The following is a 20,191-nucleotide window of genomic DNA, read 5'->3' on the forward strand; positions in this document are numbered from 1 at the left end:
TTTCTGTGACCAGGTACACACAAAACACCCCATTTATTATTCGTATGGAAAAGGGAGCAATAAAGAGTTGATTAAATGAGATGGTGAAGCCTCCCCAAGAGATACTGAGAATGGAATTTATTTTTTACTTTGCAATGGCAGGTTTGAACAAAAGAGCCATACTGATCAGAACAGCTTTCTGTATAAAAGATGGTCTCCTCTGCTTTATATGTTGCTTTGGCATTCGGAAGTGACATATCAGAGACAACGGGAAAGGGCCCTTGACAATGCCATCTTCTGAGTTCGCTCAGTTACTGTAACATGGCACGTTCAGAGCCAAAGTAATGAGGACATCAGCAGACTCGTTTCTTCAAACTCAAGTATGCTCCAATTACATATGAAGTGGGGAAGATCTTTTTAAAAAAAAGTAAATGGGGTGCTAATGCCTCTTCCTATGCCCTCATTTCTCCTTGACCAATCTCAGATAATGGAAATAAGCTTTGCTGGGAGATGAGTGCCTGGAAAGTGGAATGAAAAAGGAGGAGTCAGGCAGCTTTGTGGCCCTTTTGATGCAGCACATCTGGGTTAAAAGCAAACAGATCTGCAGACATGACATCCAGATGGGCTCTGAAAATGTTCTGATTTTCATTTCACTGGGCTGTATCCAACTAACTCCTACTCAGAGAAGACCCACTAAAATTAATGGACCTAAGTTAGTCATTACCTTTAATTTCAATTAGTCTGATCTGAGCAAGACTGACACTGGATATAACATGCTGTGACTGCCGATGAACCCCTGATGTATTACAGTGGTTTCTGGGAGACAGGTTCAAGTATACTTCCAGTTCACACAGAATGCTTCTCTGGGTACCTTGAACCTCCCTCCCCCATCACCATACATGTGAACAGAGAACACTCTCTAAAATGCAGTCCTCATGCTGTCTTTTTTGGTTCACAGTGCAGAGGAACACCAAAGTTGTCATTCAGGGATGCTTGTCCACTCCTGCCAATTTTCAAATAACCAAGTGGTTCAGGAAAATTACCCAAGATCCTCCAATTCACTTCTACTCCCGGGAATTCTCTGTGGTCTATGAAGGAATTTCTCCTGCAAATTCCAAAGCTCTCAGAAGCTTACTCTGCAGTAACTCAGAGCAGGGCCTTTAGTTTGGCTGCTCCTGTTCTGTGGAATAGCATCCTGTCAAATTACGACAGGTGCCCACTATCAAAGACAAATTTGCTCCAACAGGCTTTCTCAGCTAGAGAAATGGGTCTTTGCCACAAGTGTCTACTTCTTTGGGTTTCAATCTTGTTTTAAATGCATATGCAACTTTTGTGTTTTTAACCATCTTATTTGTAAATAACCTTGAGGTGATTGTTTAGAATTGGAGTAATAAACCAGAGGTGAGGATGATGAGGATGTTGATGAGAGCTGCTGTTGTAAAATAGAACATGATCAGCCATGAGCAATCACTGTCTCCCTTCACGACAGACAATTACTGCAATACCAGGAGCCAGACAAGAATGTGATAAACTTAAAACTGGTTCATCATCCAGATTAAAAATAAAGGTGTGTTGTCACCCTGAAGAACTGTGAGATGAGAGTTACAAGGTATTCAGGTTGTGGATTAACAAACCAGAAATAAAGAAGTTTTGATTTGTGTGCATCCCACATCTTTTCCCCTGCAAAGAGTCTAATGCTAATGATTTATTTCTCTTAATGCAAATTTCAGGCTTGAATGCAAGTAACTGCAATTTGAAAATACCAAATGCTGGTGCCTGCTCATTATTTGAGGGTGACAGCAACTTGAAAAAACATGTTGCTGCAGCATTAATCCAAAATGATTTCATCAAGGGAGTCAAATGGTAAAGGATGGTGGAGAGAGCAGGATGCAAATATCCAGCAATATACATCATAAACAAAGTTAAAAATATATGGGCACTGAAAATGATTCCTCAACAGTCCCACAGGGATTTAATCCCTACGGAGATGTGGATTTGGGGTTTTGTTCCTGCAGGATCATGGAGGGAAGTATTCTTGAACAACCTTCCTGAGCCTGGCACCCTCCAAATTGCAGCTACGACTCTCAATCGCCCATTGCCATTGACCATGTTGGCACAGCATTCAGTTGGGGAAGGCTGTTGCAAGAATCCTAGTCCACAGCCATCATCTCTTCAACTTGCCTACATTAAATAAAATCGGGGCAGGAGAGTAATTCAGCCTAAAGGCAAGTGAAGAACATCTGGTGTTAACACAGCAGTCTGCTCTTGGTAACCAGCCACAGAAACAAGCCAATCTACTAAAACAGAACAAAAGGCCACATTGTCTTCCACTTGTAATAAGGGCTGATTTGCACGGCTCTGGTCAGAGACTGAAGTTCAACAGGAACTCCTTTCTGATCCTATCAAGAACTGAAGGGGCAAACGCCATGTTGCCAATTGACTCATTCCTGTGGGAGCTAGAGACACAAGTCTAGGCATCCCTGAGCTAGACGGTTCAACTAAAGTCAACGGGCAGTTTCACCTTCAGTTGCTCCCTCTGACTTGGGATCCTGACAAGGCTGGCTCCAGGTCTCTAGGAAGGGTGTCCTTTGACGAGCCCCCTTCTCCCTTGTCAAGCTACGGTAGACTTAACTGATGGTAGCAGCAACAGCACAGAGCAACTGCAAAAAACCCACCAAACTTAAACCAGCCCAAAGCTTTACCGCTTTTTCAATAGCTGAGTGTATGGAAAACACCAGTTTGTGTTTCTCCCCTCGAAAAGCCGCTTCCCTCCCTCCCTCCCCCCCCAAAAAACTAAATAGCAGAACACGCCTTTTCTCTTTAAAGGTCAATCTCAGCTCATTTAAAGAACAAATAGCAAGTCAGCAAGTCAGAGGGACCAAAACTCCAACCATCTAAATGCTCTGTGTAATGGCTTTGAACAAAGGTTGCTTCAGGTAGGGCTTTCTTTGCTTTCCTTTTTTCTTTTCAAAAAGGGTTGTAGTATAGCTGCTGGCACAAACAGAATGAGATGTTGGAGAGTACATCTCTCTCTTTTCTGTGGACAAGAAATTCACTAAAATAGATGAATAATGAATGTGGCCAGGGATCTCAACAGCTACGGCGGCTAGTTCTGCAAGATGCTGGGAAAAGAAACACAGAACACTCCATATTTTTTGCTACTGATGATTCCTTGTTCTCACACAACAATAGATATCTATGTTAAAATTGCCATACGTCTGGATTTTCCCGGACATATCCGGAATACTGCAGTCGGCAGCAGTGTCCGGTCGAAAATTGGGGAAATGTCTGGGAAAATCCAGACCTATGGCAGCCCATTTCAGCAGTGCCGTTTTCCATTAAAATAGCTCAAAAACAACATTTTTTGTGATTTTGCCCAAAAAGCTCAACAACATTTCTGTCCGGATTTTCACTGTTTGAATTATGGCAACTCTATCTATGTGCATGCACACCTGTCTATATATCCGAAACAGTTTTCCGCAGCACAGACAATCTGAGTTCCAGCTCTCCAAAAGTGCCGGCAAACAGCATAAAGATAAGTTACGAAGACATACCTAATTTGCTGTGATGAATTGCGTGCATGCTTCAGTGATCAAAGCTGCAGCTGAGACCTATTATATTTAATGATCTAGACGGTTCCTGTGAAAACACTCAGGCACAGATTGTTATGTCTGGACAAGCAGCCTAGTTTTGCTCTGGTAGTAGCAAATGAAGAGAGTGGGGTGGCAGTGCCGCAGCTTTCATGAGCTGCTCTAGCTGTAATGGTGGAACAAGGTGGGACTCCTCCTTCCCTTTTTGTCTACAATTCAGCTCCTTTGGAGAACATAGGAGATGTCCTTATACTAGGTCAAGGCTTTGGATCCATCTAGACTAGTGAATTCTTACTGTGACTGGCAGCTGCTCCCCAGGGCCTCAGGCAAGGGTCTTTCACATTATCCACTACCTGATCCTTTTAACTGGAGATGCCAGATAGTGAACCTAGGACATTCTGCATGCAAAGCATATGTTCTACTGCTGAGATACAGTGCTGTATCTTTTGACGCAAGGCTCCATTTTCTTTAAAAACTGAAAGAGTTTCTTCGGAATAGTGTGGGGCTTCCAGGCAAACATTTCCTTCAAATATATAGAGAGACAGAGTGAATAATGGGAAGCTGTAATGTTAGGCTGATGGAGTGGTTCCTGTATTGGGGTGTACAATGCACAAGGTATTTAACAACAATCTTAGCCCGACTACACTGGCTGCCAGTTAGTTTCCGGGCCCAATTCAAAGAGCTGCTTTTGACCTCTAAAGTCTTAAATGCTCGGACTGGATTACTTCAAGGTCCACCTCTCCCCATATGAACCAACCCAGATGCTATGACCATCATCTGAGGCCCTTCTTCGTGTGCCTCCCTTGCGAGAGGCCTGGCGGCATGAGAACGGGCCTTTTCTGTGATGGCTCCCTGCTTGCGGAATGCTCTCCCTAGGGAGGCTCACCTAGCACCTTAATTATATAAGTTCAGGTGCCAGGCAAAAACATTCCTCTTCTTCCAGGCCTTTGGCTAATTAAACAATCCATGGCCTTTTAAATGGGAGTTGTTTGTTATTACAGTATTTTTTGGGGGGGGGGGTTGTATTGTAAACCGCCCTGTGATCTTCGGATGGAGTAGTAATAGTAGTCATCTTTGCAAAACAAGGATATTGCAAACCTTCCACAACTAATAATAAAAACCAATACTTAGTAATTTCAAGTATTCAAGCACTTCACATGCATGGGCTGCGTTCGCACAAACAAGTGCCAGTTTAATAAGCCAAGATATGCCAAGATATGCATGAACTCTTTTTAAAAAGCAGAGACAGCATCTTAAAAAGCAGAGACATCACCTTGCCGACAAAGGTCCGTATAGTTAAAGCTATGGTTTTCCCAGTAGTGATGTATGGAAGTGAGAGCTGGACCATAAAGAAGGCTGATCGCCAAAGAATTGATGCTTTTGAATTATGGTGCTGGAGGAGACTCTTGAGAGTCCCATGGACTGCAAGAAGATCAAACCTATCCATTCTTAAGGAAATCAGCCCTGAGTGCTCCCTGGAAGGACAGATCGTGAAGCTGAGGCTCCAATACTTTGGCCACCTCATGAGAAGAGAAGAATCCTTGGAAAAGACCCTGATGTTGGGAAAGATTGAGGGCACTAGGAGAAGGGGACGACAGAGGACAAGATGGTTGGACAGTGTTCTCGAAGCTACGAACATGAGTTTGACCAAACTGCGGGAGGCAGTGCAAGACAGGAGTGCCTGGCGTGCTATGGTCCATGGGGTCACGAAGAGTCGGACACGACTAAACGACTAAACAACAACATGCATGAACTCCATGTACCTGCATGCAGCCTCTTTGCTCCTGCTTTTTCCTTTTCATGAGCAGAAAAACAAACTAGGAATCAGCAAGCTAGCCATAGCTTCCCATTATATCCAAAGAAGGCCTGGTTTAAAGCTGGCTTCCAGATCCTGTTTTTTGGGGGGGAGGGGAGCCACTAACCACAGTTCCTGGTGCAGGTGTAGCAGGAAACTATGGTTAACTGCAGCTTCCTGGCTTATTTGCTAATGCAAAGGGAGGAAGATAGAAAGGGGTTGGTGGGAGGGTGTATGAAACATACACATATCCTAGCTTACTAAGCCAAGATTGCAGTGTGGCTATTAGCTCAACAATCTTTACAAAACCCCTGTCAGACATGTCTGTCTCATTAACCCCATAGTACAGGTGTTGGGGGAGGATGCTGAAACCATAGCAAAGTTCCTTAAGCCCCCCTGATGAAATCATGCCTAAGATAAGATTTAATTCGGGCATGATTCAATTCACTATTTCTCAAAGCATAATTTTAGCCATTATGCCACACCAGCCTTCCTTCCTGCTTTGAAAAGTGATTTCCTGATTTTGCCTATGTCTGTTTTCATGAATGTTTCCTAAACAATGTTATTTGGCACTGGAGGTAAATCTGGCAAATATCTGGACCTGACCATCTGCCACACAGCTCAGCTCAGCTCAGCTTCACAAGCCAAGTGGATGCATGGGAAATTGTTTCAAAGTGCCTCCAGGACATCTTCCCTTAATGCACCTTTGCAGAACCTGAGATGTCAGATCAAAGCAATTTCAACTCCTTTGAGGTTTATTTAAGATACGTTTTGCAAAACCTGAGTCAGTAAATAGCTCAAGGCAAAGACCTTGCAAGTGGATCTCAAAGGAGAATTTACTATCAGAATAAAGAGAGATCTGCAAGGCTGATCATCTTAATGGTTTCCTTTGATCATAAATTTAAGGATGTTATTTAAAAGAATGCAAATATATATATATGTATGTGTGTGTGTGTGTGTGTGTGTGTGTGTGTATGTAAAGGTAAAGGTAAAGGGACCCCTGACCATTAGGTCCAGTCGTGACCGACTCTGGGGTTGCGCGCTCATCTCGCATTATTGGCCGAGGGAGCCGGCATACAGCTTCCAGGTCATGTGGCCAGCATGACAAAGCCGCTTCTGGCAAACCAGAGCAGCACATGGAAACACCGTTTACCTTCCCGCTGTAGTGGTTCCTATTTACCTACTTGCACTTTGACGTGCTTTCGAACTGCTAGGTTGGCAGGAGCTGGGACCAAGCAACAGGAGCTCCCCCCGTCACAGGGATTCGAACCGCCGACCTTCTGATCAGCAAGCCCTAGGCTCAGTGGTTTAACCACAGCGCCACCTGGGTCCCTCCATATATATATGTATATGTATATATATATGTATATATATATATCAGAGGTCAAATAGTGAGGACTTTTAAAGTCAATTGAAGGACCCCAAAAGCCTTGGAAATGTGGAAATCCACATTTTGCATTTCCAAAATGTGACAACAGGCAACAGGACATCTGACAACCTTAACCTGCATCAACTTTGACTAATGGTAGCAAATGCTAATCAGAAGCTAGGCGAGACTGAAGAGAATGGCAGAACTCCCACATTAGCTTTCCCATCTATTTGCTTTCCTCCTCTCAAAACACAGCTATCACAATACCTTTTGGCCTTCCACAGCACCATGGGATGTAACTTGCTTGTTTAAGACATATCCTTCCTAATTAGGACTTAGTAAGAACAGGGGCCTCTGGCATTAGTGTTCATTATTCCCCCCTGCTCTCCAATTGTGATGCACTAGACAGCTGTGTTGCATGGCAGCCAGTATTTCTATTTTCAGTTGTGCTTCCATAGTTTGGGTTACTACATATTGTAAAAACTTTTTACTTTAAAATCTGGTGTATGTGTGCTCACTGTGGATTGGCTTAGTTCACTGTGGACTGGCTATGCAAACCATCAGCTCATCACCGGGTCTTGCAAAATGCTGTGCATGGTGCTTTGCGAGTTCTAGTGATTAACAGATCACTGGGTCTTGCAGGAGCCCTATGCATGGGACTTCACAAGACACAACAATCAGCAAATCGTTGGCTCTCTGCAGCCCATGCCTTTGGCCCCACAATGTTATTTCTAACTGGGTGTACAGAATGAATCACCCGATGTCATTGTGATGTCAGGTGATTAACAGGTAGGCAATTCCTGTGTGTGGCGGTGGAGGGAAATAAAGGTCTGGCCTGCCCACCAGATCCAGTTCCTCACCTCTGCTATAGTCCCTTGTTCAAGCACTATCTCAGCACTGTCTCTGTTAAGTCTTCTCTCATCCTCCAATACTGTGGAGCTACTTGTTCCTCTGAATCCCCCCACCCTCTAATACAGACCAGTTTTGTTCACCAACACACCAGGAAATAAAAGATTAACCTTTTTCCCAACACAAGCCTAGCCCACGGGTATTTCAGATTTTAGTCAACTGCCACGAGAAGAGAACCAAGAAAGAAGACAATTGCCACTAAGAAATGGCACGGCCTAATTGTCTTTTATATGTGACAAACGTCAGAGCAACTTCAGATATTTAAGAAGTATGACTGCACCTATACAGAGTGCTTGGACATTTCCAGCATTTCATGCATTTATTTTCATACAATTACATGTGAAGGAAGTGAGCAAATAAGTACCTGTGCCTTCTTCTGTGTAGATGGGGGCTTGCTACATCTTATAAGGCGTTGTGTTAAAACAGGGATGGGGAACCTTTGTCCCTCCATATGTTGTTGGACTACAACTCCCATCATCCCTGATCACTGAACATGCTGGCTGAACATGACGGGAGTTGAATTCCAGCAATATTTGGAGGTCTACAGGTTCCTCATCCCTGTACCTCTTGAGGGATCCAAGAAGTAAAATTACAGCAAAAATTTTCAGGCTGCTCATACATGCTCGGGGAACAGCACCTAGCTCAAGGGGAGAGCAGGTGTCTTGCATGCAAAAGGAGCTGTGGCTAATGAATGGCCTCTCCATCGAAAGGAATTGTAATACCATGGCAGGAAAGGACCTCTGCCTGAGACTCTGGTGAACTGCTGCTGGTGAAAACAGTAGACCACCTTGGATTTCGGAACATAGGAATATTCGTCCATGTAGCTTAGCATTTTCTATGCTAACTGGCAATGTCTGTCCAGAGTTTCATTTGACGATTAAGGGGACCTTCTGCATGCAGAGCATGCACTCTACCACTGAACTGCAGCCCTTTGCTAATGGCCCAGTTCAGCTTCACCTGCATCTCAGGCATAACCAGGATTTTATCAGTATAATAATCCTAAATAGGAAAGCTTTTTCTCAGGCAGAGAACCCATCAATTCCATGCATGTTTTCTACATGCATGCAAAAGGGAAATTCCTTTGCAAGCAGCTATTTGAAACCTGAAAGTGTGTGCATGCAGTCGTGTGAAAATGCTTGAGCTGCTCCCCATCTGCAGGACTCCTTCTTTCTTTTCTTTTTATATATAAGCTATCATCACGAAGATGCTAAACTAGGCTCTAATGAGAACGTTTATTAGTATATATATTTTAATTGCACACATCTCTTGTAGCTTCTGTGGTGACAGACAGACAGACATGCACACACACGCACACAAAGAGAGAGAGAGAAAGAAGAAAATCTGCATTTGTGTTGCCGCGTCTGGAGGTGCCATAGCACAGGCCAGACATTTGGACATTTATGAGAAGGAACTGCGCTTTCAGTAAACACAAGTGATGCATATACATTGCCTCTTGGCCGCTTGCACTCCTGCCCATCTGTTGGTATGGCAAGTTGCCTGCACAAAACTTGGTTGGACCTTTGCCCCAGGGGGCATAAAATGCCAGGCAACAATGGGTTTCGACGGGCAGCGTGAACATCAGCTCCACGCTCCATCTCTCGCCTATTGGAAGTCCCTTCTTGGTGCCAGCCTTGCCACACTGCAAATACATGCCTCCGTGCACTCGATCACACATGTTGACATTTGGCCACACTTAAGTGCATTGACGGCTCAACCAATGGCTTTCACCTGGCTTGCTTTGCCCCCCCCCAACTTCTGTTGGGTTTTTGACACATGCTATAATGTGGAGTTATGTACGTTTTGGTAGTCAGAACAGCCAGCACTGACAATTTTCAACACTTTGCAGTAGGAGAGTCTGTCAAAAAGACTGTTTACTGCCCAGCTAAATCAGTTCTACCCTGAAACCTGATGCACAATTTCTCTCTCTCTCTCTCTCTCTCAAAATGATACAGGGCACAGACAAAAGACTCTGTGTGGCAGATACATCGATTAATTTGTACACCACCCTTTAAAGCACCCAAGGCAACATAAGCGACATCATAGTATTTTATCTTCATAGCAACCCCATGCGGCAGGTCAGGCAAAAAGATAGTGGTTTGTGCCCAGGACTTCATAGCTGGGTGAAAATCATGCCATGCATCAGAGATGCAGAAGAATGATATACACACAGAGAGTGACAAACACATCAAACCAAATAAAAAAGATTCCACTACAGTTGCTCTGGGTGATTTTGCTCTGTGGGGTGGCATTGCCTTACACCCTACCCCGTCTTGGCATATGGTATAACTTAGAAGTTCTCCAATGCAAGAGGACCTGCAACAAAAAGTTGCGGTGCAGATAGGAGTGATGACTAGGTCTCTACCAAGAGTGTTTGTTTTGTGTTGTTTTTAAATTATCTGCTGTTTACTGGAAGAATAAGAGATCAGGATGAGAGACGTTTTAAAAACAGAATTGAGGAGATATGTTGAATATATGAAGACAAACTCTAAACAATTAAAATTGTTAGCAGGATTGACATAAACACGTGCAGTAAGAAATAATTAAAAGGGAACATAAAGGATAACTTTGTAAATAGGTCTGAACTGGTTATGCAGTAAGAATATGATATAAAATAAGGAGCCACGCGCTGGGCGGGGGGGGGAGTCGAAGAAAATGTAGGTTTGAATTTGTTTAGATTTAATTTTTGTTGTTAAAATATTGTAAAACGCTATCTCTATCTATCATCTATCTATCTATCTATCATTATCTAATCTGCTGTTATTTTCTGTGTCATTTTCAGCTATTTTTGTTGTATTCCTTACATCGCCTTGAGACATGTGTGGACGGCGCAATAGTCACCATCTTTGTGGGCTGATTTACAACTTTGGCATAATAGCTGAGCCCTTAAACTATGGCTGCGGAGTCTGTGGCCCTCCAGATGTTGGACTCCCATCAGTCCCAGCCAGTATGGTCAATGGTCAGGGATCATGGGAGTTGTAGTCCAGCAACATATGCAGGGTCACTAATTCCCCACCCCTGACCTAATTCAAGCTCTGATCTGTGAAAATGTTCAAAGAGTGAATCAAAGGATGTTGCAGTTTTGAAAAGAGGAAGGGTGCCACTGGTATTAATTCCAGGGGGTTTTCGTGTGTGTGCCGCTGTTTCAAAAACACAAAATGCCCTTTTTCAAAGCCTTGAAAGTACTAGTGAAGCAGAATGCCTTCTAATATGTAAAGGATTTGCAGCCAAAAACAGAGTAGAAATGATGGTTAAACGCCTAGAGCACTGTTAATTTTTAATTAATGTTAGTTATAATTATCTGACGGTGCTTGACTGAGATCCAGTAACAGGGTTGGAATGGATTTTGTTTTCCTTGTAATTTATTAGTTTTAGAACTAATAATAATTAAAAATTAAATAAAATGCTCCAAGTAGATCCTGTAATAACCCCCCTTTTTTTAAAATGGAAGAAGTAACTGATTATGGTTATACCAATTGACTAATTCCGATTCTAAGAAGATGGTGATGTATTCTCTGATTGGGGGAAAAACACAAGTTTATAGGTTTTAGGGAATCTTTCCAACAATTATGTGGAAACGGATTTTAAGGTGTGATGGGTGGGGAGATAGAGGAACCATACCTTCATTGCAAAACCTATAAAAGCTGCATATGGAATTAATGCCTTCTATCAAATGTAGAATGAGTTCATGGTTTGTTTCCAAAAAGTGTCTCTTGAGGTTTGATTTCCAAGCCAAGCACAAATTGTAAAATACAACACAAATTACACTAATGAACAAGCGGCTTATTCTCACAGTCATAATTTAGACTGCATGAGGGGCTGCTGGGGAGGGGGGTATTAACTAAATAAAAAACCACCACCACCAACAACAACAACAACAAGGTATTTGGTGCCCACTCCACAAACAACTCAGGTTTCTTTTACAAACACATCCCTACCCGAGCAAGAAGCATGGCGCCAGCATATGGCACCCTCGGGCAGTTGCAAGGGGCTCAGTGCTCTGGCAGGCCCCACTGCTGATGCCTGCCCTAGACATCCCCTCCCACTAAATTATTTTTACAGACATCTGGAACTGAGAACTACCATTTTAATTACCTGCAATTATGGTGGCCCCTTACATATTACCCCTGGACAAAAGGGGACACTGCCTTTCAAAACATTTGTCTGTGCTACTCTAGAAGAATATATATACAGTGGTACCTCGGTGTATGAACACAATTGGTTCCGGAGGTCTGTTCGTAAACTGAAGCGTTCATAAACTGAAGCGAACTTTCCCATTGAAAGTAATGGAAAGTGGATTAATCCATTCCAGACGGGTCTGCGGAGTACTCAACCTGAAGCGTACTTAACCCGAAGCATGGGTGTAATTGGTTCTGGAAGTCTGTTCATAAACTGAAGCGTTCATAAACTGAAGCGAACTTTCCCATTGAAAGTAATGGAAAGTGAATTAATCCGTTCCAGATGGGTCCGCGGCATTCGTAAACCGAAAATTCATAAACCGAGGTGTTCATAAACCGAGGTTCCACTGTACAGTATATACATTTAGAAATATTACTATAATTTAAATAGAAATGCAATGCACCTCACCTTAACAGGAAGAACCATAGCTGTCAACCCTCCCTTTTTTGCGGGAAACCCTTATTCCAAGCCACAGCTGTCAACTTTCCCTCTCTTTTTTTGCTGGAAATTCCCTTATTCCAACACCGTTTCCCGCTGCTATCCTAGATTGTTAGATATACCGTAGACTGTCCCTGGGACAGGTGAGGCTGCCAATCCCTTATTTTCAAATCTGAAAGTTGACAGCTATGGGAAGAACTGTGACCAGGTGGATCTGTGTGGCTGTTAACTCAGGTGCTAATGGCTGATGGCCCTTGCAGGTAGCCTTCCTTGTTGTTCTTTACCTTTAAACCACACTTGGACCAGAGGGCCCTTCAGAGTGAGGACTCCTATTAGAGGACTGTAAAACAGATCACATGGCCACGCTAACTGAAATGCCCCTGACACAGTGTTTTGCTAGGGCCCATCAAAGTACATAAGTCTAAAGCAGGGGTTGTCAGCCTGGTCCCTACCACCCACTAGTGGGTGTTTCAGGAGTCTAGGTGGGTGGTATGGAGTTCTACGGCACAAGCTGAATCCTCCTTCCACCGAGCACTGGTGGGCGGAAAGGAAATTTTAGCATCAAGAAAAATGCATTAGTGGATGGTAGGTATAAAAAGGTTGACTACCCCTGATCTAAAGGCTCACTCATACTTTGAGCCAACCCTACTGGCCACTTTGGGAATTTGTAAGCAACTGGTGTAAAATAAAAGTGTACTAGCACACAGCTAGCTTAATAAAAGATTACTAGTACACTATTAGCTAGGTATAATCAGATGTACAATGGACCATCTGGAAGTTTCATATTAGTACTTTATGAGATCAGACAATGTTGTTGTTGTTTTTTTGAAGGAACTTGGAAAGACAGCTGGACAAGAAAGAGTGTTGTGCCCTCTCCAGATCTCTAAGTGACTTTAGCTCTCCCAACTACCACACATCTGGTCTAAAAACATGACTGCCTTGTGCAAGCACACAGAACTTGCAAATACTTCTCAGCCCAGTCAAAGGACAAGACTCCACAGAGATCTGCACTGAGAAAAGCCACCCCACATCCCAACAGAAACTTTGAAATAACCCACCAGTAGTTTTCTGATGGAAACGTATAGCCTGTCACCCAACCAAGATCTTTTGGACTACATTCTCCATCTTCTCTGGCCATTGGCTGGGGCTGATGGGAGCTGTCACCCATCCAAAGTCCAACACCACATAGACAGGACCAGGAGGAGTCATCTGGCTGATCTATATAGATTAGGTGACCAATCATATCTGTAGGGTTACTGCGTAGATATTGTAAACCTGGAGATGTATAGGTTGATTGAAAAGAATGACATTTTTAAAGTCACCAGTCATATACATCATATAAATGCCCACTTGTAGCTGTTCACTTTGTTTTGACCTCACTTTAGCTCCCCTTCCCTTTGTATCTTGCCTTTTTAGTTCGTAAGCCTGATGGCAGGGCACCTCTCTTTTTTATGTGAACCATTCGGGATAATATAATGGCCTGAAAAGTGGGATAAAAAACAGCTTGTAAAATAATGAATAAATACATGTTTCTATGGCATCCTCCCTATTTCTGATTGTTGACGTCAGCTATCTGTCATGCTTTTCAGTGCTACCAAGGTGCTTTGTTGTGTTTGCTGCAGCAGACTAACTCAGCTCACTTTCTGGATGTTACATGGGAGAAGGAGATATGGAGCGCCTGGTTTCAGAGACAGCTGAGAATTCTCCATAATATACAGTTTGGGCCTCAAAAGGAGAGTAGGTTCCTCCAGAGGAGCTCCAGCAATTTTGTGGTTTGACTTGCCTCCAAATCTGAAAAAAGATTCCTAACAAGCGATCAGACATCATCACACCTGTGCTAGGAAGGAACTGGCAGGTAGCCTGCTCCCTCCATACCTGCCTCATCGGTGGGCTGCTCTATCCTTGGCTTTAGCTTCCCTCGCTTGCAATCATTTAAGAGGGAACTGTATGATTAGCAGCACACAAGCAAACAGCAGGAACTAATCCTTTAAACACAAATACTTCAGTGGCTACGCAATGGTTCCCCACAAAACAGTGGGGAGGAAGATCAGAGACAAACCCCCTCCTTGAGTTTCCTGTAAATGCCCTGCTACTCATTCACAATTTGCTTAATGCAGTTCTTAAGGCAATTAAGGACGTTAGGTTCCACCATTCTGATTGAGCGCTACAAGCTTTGTCTATGATGATTTCCCCACCCCAGTTTTGTGTGTCTGTGTGCTTCCTTGCAGGCTGTCAAGGCTTTGGGCACCTCAACACCATGGCTGAAACTTGACCTGATCAAGTGACGCTTCCGTGTGCTGATGCTGAAAGACGGAACTGGGATGTGGGCAGTTAATCTAGGTGTTTTGTGTTTTTTTTGCTGGCCATTCGCTTGCCCTCATCCATCATGCAACTGCCGTTCCATAAAATGGTTATATGAACAGCATGTGAAGCCTCACAAAGGAGAGAGAAAACTAAGAACCCTAAAGCCAACAGAACAGAAATGGGGACAAAGGGTAGGTGATGAGTATCTATAGTGAAAAGACAGAGAATGCCTTTCAGCCTAATGGTAAACTGAGTAATCTGAGCTAAACGTTTCATTTTTGTCAGTCACCAGTGTGACAAGGAAACAGAAATCTGAGCAGAGCTATATAGGAGGAATCTAAATCATCTCTCAAGGCTTCCTCATTGAGCTCCAAGAGGTAAAGAGACTGCAATCAATGACAGTTGGCAAGGGATACAACCTAATAGCCCCAGTTCCTGACAACTCTGCCATTTGCCCCCCAATATAAGGGGACTCATAGGGGGACACAGTATACAGTGCAAATCCCAAGGATCCCTTCAGTTGATTTATCTTAGTAATTTTTGGCTCTACTTTTCTATATAAAATAGTCAAAGCAGCATAATAAAATCTGTGCTTACGAAACAACAACTATGAAATAATCAGACATGAAGTAACCAGCATCAAAATAGCAGCATCAAAAAAGTGTGAATTCTGTATAGAATTTTCTGCTGGCTTCAAGGCAACTTTAACAAGCTAAATAAAAAAGACAAGCGACAACAAAAGCTGGAGGGTCTTCCCTGGGGAGGGCATGAAATAGTCTAGGAGGTCTAATCTCTTATACCTACATGCCCACTACCTCTCTGGGTGTTAGGAAAGGGCTGTAGCTCAGAAGTAGAGCATCTGCTTTGCATGCAGAAGGTTTCTAGTTCAATCCACAGTATCTCCAGGTAAGGCTGGGAGAGACTTCTGTCTGAAACCCTAAAGTGAGTTGCTGACAGCCAGTATACACAATACTGAGCTAGAGGAACTAATGGTCTGGCTCAGTATAAGGCAGCTTCCTATGCTCCTAACAGGGTCGCCTATTGTGCTTCTTACACAGGTTTTTAATCAGAGAATAATGTTCTTTTTATTGTTGTTGTTGTTGTTGTTGTTGTTGTTGTATTTATACCCTGCCCTTCCCAGACCAGGCTCAGGGCGGCTAACAACAAGAATATCAAAGCAAGCATAAAAGAAACAATTCAATTAAAATGCAGATTAAATACAATGTTAAAATTCAATTTTAAAATTAAGAATCTACAAGTGCAACCTCATTTAAATATCTGTAGGATAAAGCCTTGGGGGGGTGGGGGTAACACCGGGGTCAGACTGAGTCAGTCCAAAGGCCAAGCGGAACAACTCCATCTTGCAGGCCCTAGTCTCCTGAGAGAGAGCGTTCCACCAGGTCGGGGCTAGTACTGAGAAGGCCCTGGTCCTGGTCGAGGCCAGTCTAACCACCTTGTGGTATTCAGACCATGTTGGGCTTTAAGGGTAAAAAGAACAGCACTTTGAACTGATCCCAGAAACAAATCGGCAGTCAGAGGAGATGACATAATACTGAGCCCTCTCTCTCCCCCCCCCCCCCCGGTCAATCACAATGACAGACGTTTTGCTAATGAAACTATAATGTATAAGTAGCATGTCAGGTTTATCACTGATATTGCATAACAATATTTTTTAAAAAAACAACCATAGAAGGGTAAAGGGAACTTGGTGGAAAAGAGTGGCACGCAGTAAATAAACATTCTTTTCTTCTTAAGGATCGACAATCAGCCCAAGACAACCATTTTTTTCTTGGCTTATTGAGATTGCTGTTGGGCCAACATATATTTGCCATTATTTTGTGTGCACAGTTCTCAACTGTAATTTGCTTACAGATCACCTTTCCCCAATGAGCCTTTTCTGGTGGATAATATTTGCCTAGAATGACAATGGCAACCCACTGCTCCGCCTTGGGTGGATCCATTGCTGCTTTTGCCTATGTGCAAGTTCTCCAACTCTATAATAAACTAAGGATACAAGCTTGTACTGGAGTTACGCCAGATGAGGGACTTTGGGACTCAGGGGAAAACCAGCACCACCAGCAGAAGACGCCACAGAGATCTCTTGCTTGTTGCGCCACTGCCTGTTTGCAGCTCTGTCCTCCATTTGGGAGGAAAGGAGACATGTTTTTTTTCCTATAGAGGGATTTGAACCAGCAACTGTGGCTGGCTTCAACAGAAGACAAGGATCCCCTGATGCTGACAGAGGCTGCTGCCTAGTTCTCTGTGCATTGTACGCTGGGGGCATGCCCAGGGGGCATGCCTATGAGGATTGGCTCCCTCTGTGTCTGCATGGCATGTGGGTGTTGCTGCCAGGACCATCCACAGTTGGTGAGAACTGATTGTGTTTCCAGGGATGCACAGGACTGCAGTGCGTGTCCTTGTGGTAGAGGATTTTCAAGCAAATCCTACCAATGATCTGATGCTTGAAAGCAGCAATGGATCAATTTGTAAGAGAGATAAGAAGAAATCACCCCCTTATTCAGAAGACTTCCTTTTGTCTCTCTATTGTATGAATAAGGATAAATTCATTTTAAATTTTACTCAAGAGCTAAGTAGACATGTTCCCAGGGTCATTAAATACATTCCAGTGTGAGATGTTGAAGAATTAGTGGCAGCAAAGCATTACCAATTACGGGTAAATTTGCTTCCATGATGAGTGACAAGTCTTTTCCTAGCAGAATATTTTGGATCACATTTCTGATATTTTATAGCCCTCTTCAGTCATTCACATTAAGTAAACAAGAAAGAAAAGGTATGGGGAAAAGAAGCAGCTCTGTCCCCATTGCACACCGATTTTTTAAAAAATAAAACAAAACTAGAGTTCTAAAATGTGTGGAGTGCCTCCAAAAGTACAGGAGCCTTCCAGTTTTCAACAGGCACCATTCAACTCATGGAGGCTGATCAGAATTTTGACAGGGGTGGAAGCCTGCACCTAAAACCCCCTCCTGCATGAACACCTAAAGGATACTAGATCTTATCCTGAGTAAGAAGGGGGAGAAGCCTGGTGCTGGCAAGAAACGGGCTAGACAGAACAGCAGCCACCACTTTAATTTTTCGGGAATCCCCTTGGGCCCAGAGATATTCTGGGGGTAAATGGAGATGATGTCAGGCCCTAAAATGTAAATGAAGTATTTTTTAAAAAATCAAAGGGATACCAGAGTCAGCCAAGTTGGTCATTCTATCTAGACCCTGACATTTGCCCTACCATGCCAGGTATTGAGACTGTGCCAGCCTCCATACATTTGTCCAACTCCTTTCAGAAATCATCCTAGGCCCACTTGCTTGGCTGGAAGGAGTGGACTGTACTGGCAAGCAAACCAATAAGCTTAAGGATTAAAATGGCCACTTTATGAAATGCATGGCACTTTATAAAATATTTATTTTTGGTAACAAGATTAGTTAGTTTTTAAATGTCAACAGAGGGACGCAAATAAATTATGATGTGCTTCTGAGGACACTAATAGGAGGAGGAGGAAAAGAAAGAAATATCTCTACCATTATTCACCATCATCATCATCTTCATCAAGTTTGCTTTTTTTACCAACTGTATTGTTGGCTTCCTTAAAGACAGGAGATGCAAAGCAGAGAAACAAACAAACAAACAAACAAACAAAAAACTGCTGACTTTACTGAAATATTAACAAGGTATAGTTAAAACTTTTGTACACTTATGCAAATGAGTTTGCTAGAACAAGGGGAAGGAAGAGGGGCCCCCCAGGGGAAAAATAAAATAAAATCAACAAAGTGAAAAGATCAACCATCCCTTCTGCAGCATGACAGCAAGGCACAAGAGGCAGCAGCCTGGGATTTGCGCAAGATGAATTAAAAAAATAATAATACACACACACACAATCCTCCAAAGTTTAAGTACATCATGGTTTATAAAGCTAATAGATTTAAATGAGGCATGGTGCACCATTCCATAAAATAATTATATATACCAGGGGGCTGCAGTAACATTTTGGGAGAAGCATTAACCTTATAAAATACATATGATGCAGAAGGCCGAGAATGAGAGTATTTTTGGTGCGTCCCTTAAAAGTCAGAAGGCTGAGCGGAGAATTTCAGAAATGGCACAAGTTCGGGATTAGAAGTGCAATTGTAGTCATAGTGTTGATGATGTGGTGCTCCACATTGTAGCATGTTCCACACTGAAGGTCAAAATGTGAGCTTTTGAGTGTGTTCTGTCTACAACTGATAATATCAAGCCTACTTTCCCTAGAAATCTCCTTATATTAAAAGCCAAAACCGCATCTGTTCAGCCACAGATTACTGGAACAGGAGGGTGCCGGCATCCAAGAGGGAGTTCCCAGAGTCCTTGTGCCTGAGGGCTGGCCTAAGGTATCTGGGAGCGTCAGGGGACTGTGGACTGCAGCTGTCACCACCACCCCTGCCGAGAAACTGCAATGCAGGCTTTCACCTGCATATATGTGGATGGCAGATCTTGCAGCGATTACAGGGTCTGAGCCAGGATGTTTGAGCCAGCTCCTGCTTTGTTACTGGCTAGAGACCACTGCACTTATTTGGGTGAAGTAATGCCCAGGTGGGGTAGTAAAAACCACTGCCACTTGCTCGGTGCCTTGGGGAAGCAACAGAATTGGTGCTATAGAAGCAAGCTGGAAAAACCAGGTTGCGGAACTAAGCTTAACCTTGTTTGGGTGCCGCTTAAGACACCTGGCACTGTCAAAGAGCAGGTGAGGTGGCAACTCTGTGTCTAGGCTATACCACTTCAGGCAGGAGAGTGGGGTGGGGCGTCACCTGGCTGAATGCGCCTTCGTGCATACAGAAAAAATCCCTGAATCAAGAAAACTGGTGCATTATGCAAAAGCCTGAGCTGGAACCCCTTCTTCTTGACACCTCGCTCTCTTTGTGCAGGTAAGAGCATTCAATCAGCTGACTGCCATCTCAAGTGGCCGCAGAATTTACCCTCCTCATTTGATGTCTGGCAGACTCCTTACTCAACCCTGCTCAGCTAGCACTCAACAAGGCAGAGCTGCGGATTTGGTTCTCTCGGCCTCCAGATATGGCTGGACTCACCCCTGATTTGGCTGGCTGGGACTGGTGGGAGTTGGGTGTCCAGCAACATCTGAAGGGTCACAGGGATCCTCACCCTCAAACCTGCCACCTCCCAATTTCCCAGCCTTCTAGCTGCCTAGAGCCAATGGCATATCCATGGTCCAGATGCCGTCATGCTTTTGCTACAGACCTCATCCTGTCCATGATTTGCACCTCCCAATCCTGTGCCCATACATCTCAATCACACCCAAGCTGTAATGAAAAACGAAGAAATGTGCTTGGGTTGTTTGTTTGTTTGTTGGCCCTGGGTTTTCGAAAGGGAACCAAAATTGTCTAAAGTGTGTGCTTAGAAAACTGGGAAAGGGGTGGAAGGGAAGAAGAGATGGAGGATGTCAAAATGTTACTTGAGTTTTTGTATGCTAATCTTTCCTTAAATTATTAACCAATGGGAAGAAATTATTTACATTGTGCTCGGTGTGGACGTGGCAGTGCGTTGCAAGGCGTCCTGTCAAGCGAAATCCTCAGAGCGAATGATTAGAGTTGTCGGGTCTTATTTATTTATGCTGCCCGTACTCA

At 43.5% G+C, this 20,191-nt stretch overlaps 1 protein-coding gene across 2 annotated transcripts in view; it reads right to left on the minus strand.

Moving 5' to 3' along the window:
* ZNF423 (zinc finger protein 423) overlaps nt 1–20,191 on the minus strand; it is a 308,380-nt gene that overhangs the window by 15,397 nt on the left and 272,792 nt on the right. The window lies entirely within an intron of this gene.

The sequence above is a fragment of the Zootoca vivipara genome, chromosome 6, assembly GCF_965207765.1.
Source record: "Zootoca vivipara chromosome 6, rZooViv2.hap1.1, whole genome shotgun sequence".
NCBI classification, from domain to species: Eukaryota; Metazoa; Chordata; class Lepidosauria; order Squamata; family Lacertidae; genus Zootoca; species Zootoca vivipara.